General features: G+C 40.0%; 1 long non-coding RNA gene across 1 annotated transcript in view; it reads right to left on the bottom strand.

Moving 5' to 3' along the window:
- Positions 1 to 2,123: 2,123 nt before the first annotated feature.
- The window catches only part of LOC139025825 (uncharacterized), a 22,111-nt gene continuing 14,375 nt past the window's right edge, over positions 2,124 to 9,859 (bottom strand). The window contains exon 3 of the long non-coding RNA XR_011477465.1: positions 2,124 to 2,231. This is a non-coding gene — a long non-coding RNA (uncharacterized lncRNA). The remainder of the gene's footprint in view (positions 2,232 to 9,859) is intronic.

Raw genomic sequence — 9,859 nt, 5'->3', positions numbered from 1 at the left:
CACCAGACCTGATACCTTGTAGTGCTGCTGATCCAGTTTCTACTGGTCTGACTGAGGATATGAACTCTGACCTGTTCACCAGAAGTGATACCTTGTAGTGCTGCTGATCCAGTTTCTACTGGTCTGCCTGCGGCTATGGAACCCTGACCTGTTCACCGGACCTGCTACCTTGTCCCGAACCTGCTGTTTCAACCCTCTCTCTCCCTCTCTCCTTCTGTCTCTCCCTCTCCCTCTCTCCCTCATCTGCTATCTCGACCTCTGAGTGCTTGACTATGAAAAGCCATCTGACTCCTTAGGTGCTGACCCTCTATAACCTCTGTGATAATTATTTGACCCAAATGGTCATCTATGAACATTTGAACATCTTGGCAATGTACTGTTATAATCTCCCCCCGGCACAGACAGAAGAGGACTGGCCACTCCTCAGAGCCTGGTTCCTCTCTAGGTTTCTGTTATGGCATTTTTGTGTTTAATGACTAAAATATGTATACATTTGACTTAGATGTTACTGTATGAATGAAACTTATTATAATCATAATTCTGAGTGTAATATGTTCCTTATTAGAAAGAATGGAGTTATCTTCAGACAGGCTGGAATGCTGTGTTCCTTACAGGACATTCTGTCTCTACCCAGGGAGGGGAAAGACCTTGGGTTGGTTGCAGATAGTTTAACAGGTGGCAGACAGTAATGAGGCTGTGAACTGTATTGCCATTGTATTCTAGAGGAGGATGGACATTATAACCTATGACATCATCTTTATTATATAACCTGATGTAAATTGTACTATGATTCAGTACTCTCGAGAATAAACGCTATTGATTGATTGATTTTAAGACTGGTATCTGTCCATTTTATGCAAATAATTATCTTACAAATTCTTATTTATGGGCAGAGTGTTTTAATTGAATTGGTTAATAAACAGGAATCGAAATTCCTCTAACAGTTTCTTCCTAGGTTCCTGCCTTTCTAGGGAGTTTTTCCTAGCCATCGTGCTTCAACATCTGAACATGATCTGTTCAGCACGAGACGACCGTTAGACCCAATGACGTGTTTCTGCCAATGAGATTCAAATCAAATCTATTTATCATATGCGCATTTACTTTACCGTAAAATATTACTTACGAGCCCTTTCCCAACAACGCAGTTAAAAAGAAAGACACATTTGCACAAAAAAAGAAAGAAATATTAACACAATAAAATAACAATAATGAGACTATAAGGAGTACCAGTACTGAGTCAATGTGTAGGGGTACCAGGTAGTTGAGGTAATAATGAGACTATAAGGAGTACCAGTACTGTGTCAATGTGCAGGGGTACCAGGTAGTTGAGGTAATAATGAGACTATAAGGAGTACCAGTACTGAGTCAATGTGCAGGGGTACCAGGTAGTTGAGGTAATAATGAGGCTATAAGGAGTACCAGTACTGAGTCAATGTGCAGGGGTACCAGGTAGTTGAGGTAATAATGAGCTATAAGGAGTACCAGTACTGAGTCAATGTGCAGGGTACCAGGTAGTTGAGGTAATAATGAGACTATAGGAGTACCAGTACTGAGTCAATGTGCAGGGGTACCAGGTAGTTGAGGTATAAATGAGACTATAAGGAGTACCAGTACTGAGTCAATGTGCAGGGTACCAGGTGTTGAGGTAATAATGAGCTATAAGGAGTACAGTACTGAGTCAATGTGAGGGGTACCAGGTAGTTGAGGTAATAATGAGACTATAAGGAGTACCAGTATGAGTCAATGTGCAGGGGTACCAGGTAGTTGAGGTAATAATGAGACTATAAGGAGTACCAGTACTGAGTCAATGTGCAGGGTACCAGGTAGTTGAGGTAATTGAGTAATATGTACATGTAGGTAGTAAAAGTGACTAGACAATCAGGATAAGATTACATCTCCTCATCCAGGGAGTACACCACACCAGCACGAACACACACACACACACACACACACAGAGGGAATGTGTGTTGTTTATATTGTTTTAGGACTATGAAAATTGGACAAAGGATTAGCCTAAGATTATGAAAACAACAAAAAAAATGGGAAAATGGGAGAGGAGAATGACTAGAGACAGTGTTGTTTAACTCACTGACCATGACCCATGAGTTCTTCTTACCTTTTTCTTTAGAAAAGTTTCCCTCCTTAAACATTATGGACGATTTCATAGCATCGTACTCTTCATGGACACACAGCTGGGTACAGGGGAGGCTGGTCTCTCCTGCTTGATTGGHCTTCAACACAACAGAGACAAACATTACATCTCTCATCTACTCTGAGCTCAGATGGGGAAACATAAGAAGAATTTCATTCCAAAAAGCTATACATCACTTTTCAGAAATGTTGATAAATGAAATTTTATTGTTTAAAGAAATTATAAATGAGATTGGTGTGTTTTTTCACTATCTAATCATGGCATGGGGTTGTTCAATAACAGACATGTATTTGTTTAAAATATATCACTTGATGGTTTCATTTCAGAGATACAAATGTTTTTTTTTGCAAAATGCTTTATATCTACCTCACTCTCAAATGTGACCGAACGGCTCGATTCGGTCTCATGGAGAAAAAWTTTAAATTGTGTTTTTTACATTGGATAAAATTAGAGACTAGAAAATTGTATTTTATTTTTTTATATCACCTTTATTTTACCAGGTAGGACAGTTGAGAACAAGTTCTCATTTACAACTGCGACCTGGCCAAGATAAAGCAAAGCAGTGCAACACAAACAACAACACAGAGTTACACATGGAGTAAACAGACGTACAGTCAATAATACAATAGAAAAGTCTATATACAGTGTGTGCAAATGGCATGAGGAGGTAAGGCAATAAATAGGCCATGGTAGCGAAGTAATTACAATTTAGCAAATTAAAACTGGAGTGATTTACAGATGGGCTGTGTACAGCTGAAGCGATCGGTAAGATGCTCAGATAGCTGATATTAAAGTTAGTGAGGGAGATATAAGTCTCCAACTTCAGCGATTTTTGTAATTCGTTCCAGGCATTGGCAGCAGAGAACTGGAAGGAAAGGTGGCCAAAGGAGGTGTTGGCTTTGGAGATGACCAGTGAGATATACCTGCTGGATCGCGTGCTACGGGTGGGTGTTGTTATCGTGACCAGTGAACTGAGATAAGACGGAGCTTTATCTAGCAAAGGCTTATAGATGACCTGGGGCCAGTGGGTCTAGCGACGAATATGTAGCAAGGGCCAGCCGACGAGAGCATACAGGTCGCTGTGGGGGGTGGTATATGGGGCTTTGGTGACAAAACGGATGGCACTGTGATAGACTGCATCCAGTGTACTGAGTAGAGTGTTCGAGGCTATTTTGTAAATGACATCGCTGAAGTCGAGGATCGGTTGGATAGTCAGTTTTACGAGGGTATGTTTGGCAGCGTGAGTGAAGGAGGCTTTGTTTGCGAAATAGGAAGCTGATTCTAGATTTAATATTGGATTGGAGATGCTTAATATGAGTCTGGAAGGAGAGTTTACAGTCTAGCCAGACACCTAGGTATTTGTATTTGTCCACATATTCTAAGTCAGAACCGTCCAAAGTAGTGATGCTAGGCGGGCGGGTGCGGGCAGCGAWCAGTTGAAAACCATGCATTTAGTTTTACTAGCGTTTAAGAGCAGTTGGAGGCCACGGAAGGAATGTTGTATGGCATTGAAGCTCGTTTGGAGGTTAGTTAACACAGTGTCCAGAGAAGGGCCAGATGCATACAGAATGGTGTCGTCTGCGTATAGGTGGATCAGGGAATCACCCGCAGCAAGAGTGACATCGTTGATATGTACAGAGAAAAGACTCGGCCCGAGAATTGAACCCTGTGGTACCCCCATAGAGACTGCCAGAGGTCCAGACAACAGGCCCTTCGATTTGACGCACTGAACTCTATCTGAGAAGTAGTTGGTGAACCAGGCGAGGCAGTCAATTGAGAAACCAAGGCTGTTGAGTNAGAAGGGCCAGATGCATAGAGAATGGTGTCGTCTGCGTATAGGTGGATCAGGGAATCACCCGCAGCAAGAGTGACATCGTTGATATGTACAGAGAAAAGACTCGGCCCGAGAATTGAACCCTGTGGTACCCCCATAGAGACTGCCAGAGGTCCAGACAACAGGCCCTTCGATTTGACGCACTGAACTCTATCTGAGAAGTAGTTGGTGAACCAGGCGAGGCAGTCAATTGAGAAACCAAGGCTGTTGAGTCTGCCAATAAGAATACGGTGATTGACAGAGACAAAAGCCTTGGCCAGGTCGATGAAGACGGCTGCACAGTATTTTCTTTTATCGATGGCGGTTATGATATCGTTTAGTATCTTGAACGTGGTTGAGGTGCACCTGTGACCAGCTCGGCGGAGAGGGTACGGAGAGGGTACAGTGGTGTATATCATACACCACAGTTGAGGAACAATGGGAAAGTTATTCTGCTTTGAACGTTGATTTACTTGAAACCTCACTTTTGAGAAAATGTCCTTTGAATGTTTTATGTACCTACTGTAGAGCTCTTCTTTGTCTACAGGGCTGTTACTTTGGCAGATAATGTCACCCATCTAAATACATAGTTCATTTTTTTAAATAATGAACTAAATGTATGGTGTTTTTGGTTGATGTCAGTTTCATTGTTTGTTATGCTATCAATGATTATTTTATGGTTGTAAGTGGTAAAATGAACTAGAACATTTTATATTTTGCAATTCTGAGTAATTACTACTTTAGTAAGGAATTACACATTATTCAGTACTACTGCAGTTGCTACATAATTCCAATAGATGGCAGCATAAGACCACAAATGACATTTCAGAAGATTAGTTTAGTTTTCTCCCAGGATACACCACCACTCCCCCTCATAGGAAAACTCCTGTGTGCTTCGTTCTGTCCCTTTCTACAGTGCTAACGCAAGAGGAAGGACTGAAAAAGCATTTTACAGATTACTGTGAAGTAATATAATGATCATCCATGTTTATTATTACCTGTTTTTATGCTCATGTTTTGAAATTATACTTCATTAATATAACGATTACCAATAAGCCTGAACATTAATTCAGTCAACTCTGGTTGAGAAAAACGTATTTTCATAGTACATTCATTGTAAAATTCATCAACCAGCATCAAGCTGCTCTACCTTCTCGAGCAAGTAGTCAACTCATCCCCACTAAAAAGCTTGTGTTGTCATTCTGCCTTCTCGAGGGGCATGTTGAGGTAAATTTACTAACCAGGAGGGTTGCATGATGTAATTTATTGGAGGACTGGAAGACGCACTCTTGTCTTTTATATTCCGAGGTTGTTTACTCGRAATATCAGATATTAAGATTATTTTTTATAATGCATGTATACTAAGGTTGAGGTTCTGACTAGTGATAATTTACCCGGGGTTCAACACCTGCTATATTCACAATTTTTTTGCTCTCCTAAAAGCAACACAGCCCTAATACAAGATATATAGCTAACTAAAGTAATGAGAGACCATTTTAGAAATCATGGGACACATAGTCTGTGGTTTCATGCTATTTTATGTCAATCATATTGCTGCTTGTAGCCTATAACTGNTTTTTTATAATGCATGTATACTAAGGTTGAGGTTCTGACTAGTGATAATTTACCCGGGGTTCAACACCTGCTATATTCACAATTTTTTTGCTCTCCTAAAAGCAACACAGCCCTAATACAAGATATATAGCTAACTAAAGTAATGAGAGACCATTTTAGAAATCATGGGACACATAGTCTGTGGTTTCATGCTATTTTATGTCAATCATATTGCTGCTTGTAGCCTATAACTGATGCTTCGTGGTCTTATGCTGCCATCTATTGGAAATATTTAGCAATTAAAAGTTATTAATTCACGTACAGACATTGGTGAGGCAGCTGAGAAATAAACTGTTTATTTCTTGTTAATTTCTTAGATCAGTCTCAAACCTGCCCCATCTATCCCACGCCAATTGCTGTACTTTTCCATAGAGGTTACTAGGTCACCCAGTTCATACCACATTTGAAAAATAAAATGAATGTGGATTGGTAATCAAGTGTTCTGCCTTGCAATAAGAAATATCATAAAATAACTAATAACAAAATAAGAACAGCACAATGCTTAGACAGGTTTTGATAAAAAAAATAATCAAAATGCTATTTAGTACTATAATGGTATTTACTAACATAATATTAATACTAAAATAGTTTCTAAAAGGCTACCCTACTCTGGAATTAGGGTTAAGGGTTAGGGGTTAGGGGTTAAGGCTAAAATAGGTCATACTTAGGGTTGTAGCCTGAGGGACCCCGAAAATAATATTCAAAAGATTGGTCCATGGACACAGAGGGTTTAAATACTAAAGTTACTGTCCATCTAGTGAAGCCAGGAGAACAGGACAGAGGTAGCCAGCATCCATCAACGAGAGAGGGAGGATAGGTTAACTTAGGTTGCTGCTGCTGGTAGAGTAGCTAGCTAGCTTACCTAGCTGTACCGACAAACTTGGCTATCTAGCAGTTCGTTTGTCTGTCCCTCATCTCGAGGATGATGATGAATCCGGTGACCATAAAATGAAACAAGGATAGAGAGTGAAAAGTATCTGGCTACACTCATACTGTCCCTGACCATTAAGCAAAAAMCAAATTGAATAATAAACTTCAGAGTCTCAACTCTGTAACAAACTCCATTGTTATTAATAAAATACTATCGAATAATGCAGCGAGTCAAAGGTTCCTGATCCACATGCAATTGCTTTGGAGCAGTTTAAAATAATGTTTTTGTCACGGCCGTCGAATAAAGAGGACCAAGGTGCAGCGTGGTGATTGCTGGACTTTCACAWAGAGGTTTCCAGGTCACCCAGTTCAAAACACATTTGAAAAATATAACAAATTTGGCTTGTTTATCAAGTGCTCTGCCTTGCAATAATACATATCATAAAAGGGCCCTAGAATTAGGGTTAAGGCTAAAATAGGTTATACATAGGGTTAGAGTTTCTGTATAGCACTTTGTGACATCTGCTGATGTAAAAAGGGCTTTATAAATACATTTGATTGATTGTTAGGTTTTTAGGGCAAAAAACATTATGGGAGCTCTCTTGCTCCTCCCTGAGCTTCTGTGGGACTACATAGCTCATTCTGCTAGGCTCATAATCTGAGGTCGCAACTGAGTCAGATCTACAATCAATTAGCTACACCTATCCATTTGGTTTGCAACTCAGTGAACCTGCGCAGCATTCACTCAATTCAATGCCTACAAACGAATATTTCGATAACTATCAAATTACCCAGCAGCCATTAAGAAAACAACAAGTCGTCAAAAAAAAGTGTAATTCTTAATATAAAAATGTATTCTGGCTGTTTAAATCTGCCACATCTTGAAAAATAGGACACGGGACATGTGTTTTGTTTCGGTTGTATACCTTTTTCTGAAAACAAAATGGTTAACCATGACAAGAAAATGCTTAACGTTTGATGGCTATGCACCAGGCATCACAATCAGTTACCTAACCTCTAAGGAATGAGGGCAGTTATTGAAAAGTTTGGATGAAACGTGTGCCAAAGTAAACTGCCTGTTACTCAGGCCTGAAGCTAGGATATGCCTATGCATGGTAGTATTGGATTGAAAACACTCTAAAGTTTCCAAAACTGTTCAAATAACTGTTTATAATAGAACACTGTATATGGCAGGCAAAAACCTGAGGAAAATCCATCCAGGAAGTGGGATTCTTTGATGTGAGTGTTTTTCCATTGAAAGTCTATCGACCATATACGTGGATAGGACCCAGATTGCAGTTCCTATGGTTTCCACTAGATGTCAACAGTCTTAGATTAATTGTTTCAGGATTGTATTCTGAGAAATGAAGAAGAATGACAGCATTTCATGAGTGGTCGGGTCGAATGAACTAGAGCTTTTTTCGCGCGTGACTGGGAGCGAGACCTCTTCTTTTTCCTTTGTATTGAATTTTTTGGGGGGATATAAAGAAGGACTTTATCGAACAAAACAAACATTTATTGTGTAACATGGAGTCTTGTGAGTGCAACCATATGAAGATCATCAAAGGTAAGTGATAAATTTTATCGCTAATTCTGACTTTAGGGACTCCTCTTCTTGGCTGGGAAATGATTGTATGCTTTTGTATGCGGGGCGCTGTCCTCAGATAATCGCATGGTATACTTTTGCCGTAAAGCCTTTTTGAAATCTAACACAGCGGCTGCATTAACAAGAAGTTAATCTTTATTTTGATGTATGACACTTGTATCTTCATGAAAGTTAAATATTTATATTTCTGTAATTTGAATTTCACGCTCTGRAATTTCACCGGATGTTGTCGAGGTGTCCCACTAGCGTGTACACAGGTTTTAACGTGTACACAGGTGAACAGTGAGTTCTCACAAAGTAACCTTGTTAATAATAAGCTATAAATCCTGCCCCCTACACTCAAGAAGTTAACCTCTTAGTGAATAGGGGGCGCTGTTTTCACTTTGGGAAAAAATCGTGCCCAAATTAAACGGCCTCGTACTCTGTTCTAGATCATACGATATGCATATTATTATTACTATTGGATAGAAAACACTCTGAAGTTTCTAAAACTGTTTGAATTATATCTGTGAGTAAAACAGAACTCATTTGGCAGCAAACTTCCAAACAGGAAGTGAAAATTCTGAAAATGGGGCTCTGTGTCAGACCTTGCCTATTCAATATCCTTATATTTATGGATCTGTATGCACTTCATACGCCTTCCACTAGATGTCAACAGGCAGTAGAATGTTGAATGGGGTGTCTAACTTGATGTGAGACCAAATGAGAGCTTTTGGAGTGACAGGTCCGCCCTATTGGCATTATTTAGCCGCGCACCAGGGAACCCCACATTGTCTTCTGAAATGCGTTAGGTATACACGACGAAATGCTCCGTCTTGGAATTTATTGGATACATATGAGAAAAACATCATAAAGATGGATTTTCAACTGAGTTTGACCAGTTTATTCGACGTTTATTGTGACTTTTGGAATTTTTCGTTCCATGCGCCAAGAGTTGATGGACATGTGCCCTCCACAATGCTAGCCAAAGTTGCAAATTCGACAGAAGAAATGGACATTCTAAAACAAAACAACGATTTATTGTGGAACTTGTCACGTTCTGACCATAGTTCTTGTGTGTTTTGCTTGTTTTAGTGTTGGTCAGGACGTGAGCTGGGTGTCCGGGGATCTGAGAGAAATACAAAAAAAGTCCCGGAAGTGCTGCTCGGTCCCGAGTCGCGTTGCACAAAGAGTGCCGGTTATTGATTTTATCTATTTGATGTAGTTAAAGGAATAGCTGATGACTCCAGAAACGTGGCAAGTTGATAGACACCAACGCTAGCTCAGCAGATCCGGATAATGTCCTGGGCAGCTACAGATTAGCTTTCTTGGCCTTAGCTATCGGATAGCTTCTGGTTAGCTTCTCGTCTAGCTCTGAATTAGCCCCCTGGCAGCTTCGGCACGGTGGATTTTCAGATTTGAGGTAATCTTAATACTTTCTTTTTGTAATCTGTGGTGTATAGCGGGTTGCATGTTGTTAAAGCCGCTTGTTGCAGGAAAGCTTTTTCTGTAGTTGAGTCTTATTGGATATAACATATAAACGATTATGCGAGTAAATTTGTGGTAAATATATATTTATTATTTATCTAGGACCGACAAGACGAAACAGAAATGACGTCGAACTGCTCAAGTTTCCATGTCTTGGATATTTGGTGTTGCCTTCGACAAGCCAAAGGCATGGTTAACATCACTAAAGTTACCTTGTCTTTTGCTAGTGAAGAGTAGGAGAACGGACAGAGGTAGTCCCAGATCGCACTTTGAGACGAGGGAGAAAGCCTTCAACGGGATTTAACAGGAGGATAAAACACCAGGTTTGTCTTGATTT

Source organism: Salvelinus sp. IW2-2015, unplaced genomic scaffold (genome assembly GCF_002910315.2).
Source record: "Salvelinus sp. IW2-2015 unplaced genomic scaffold, ASM291031v2 Un_scaffold3346, whole genome shotgun sequence".
In the NCBI taxonomy this organism is placed as follows: Eukaryota; Metazoa; Chordata; class Actinopteri; order Salmoniformes; family Salmonidae; genus Salvelinus; species Salvelinus sp. IW2-2015.
The sequence above is the reverse complement of the archived record's forward strand: the minus strand, read 5'-3'. Positions and strand labels throughout refer to the sequence as shown.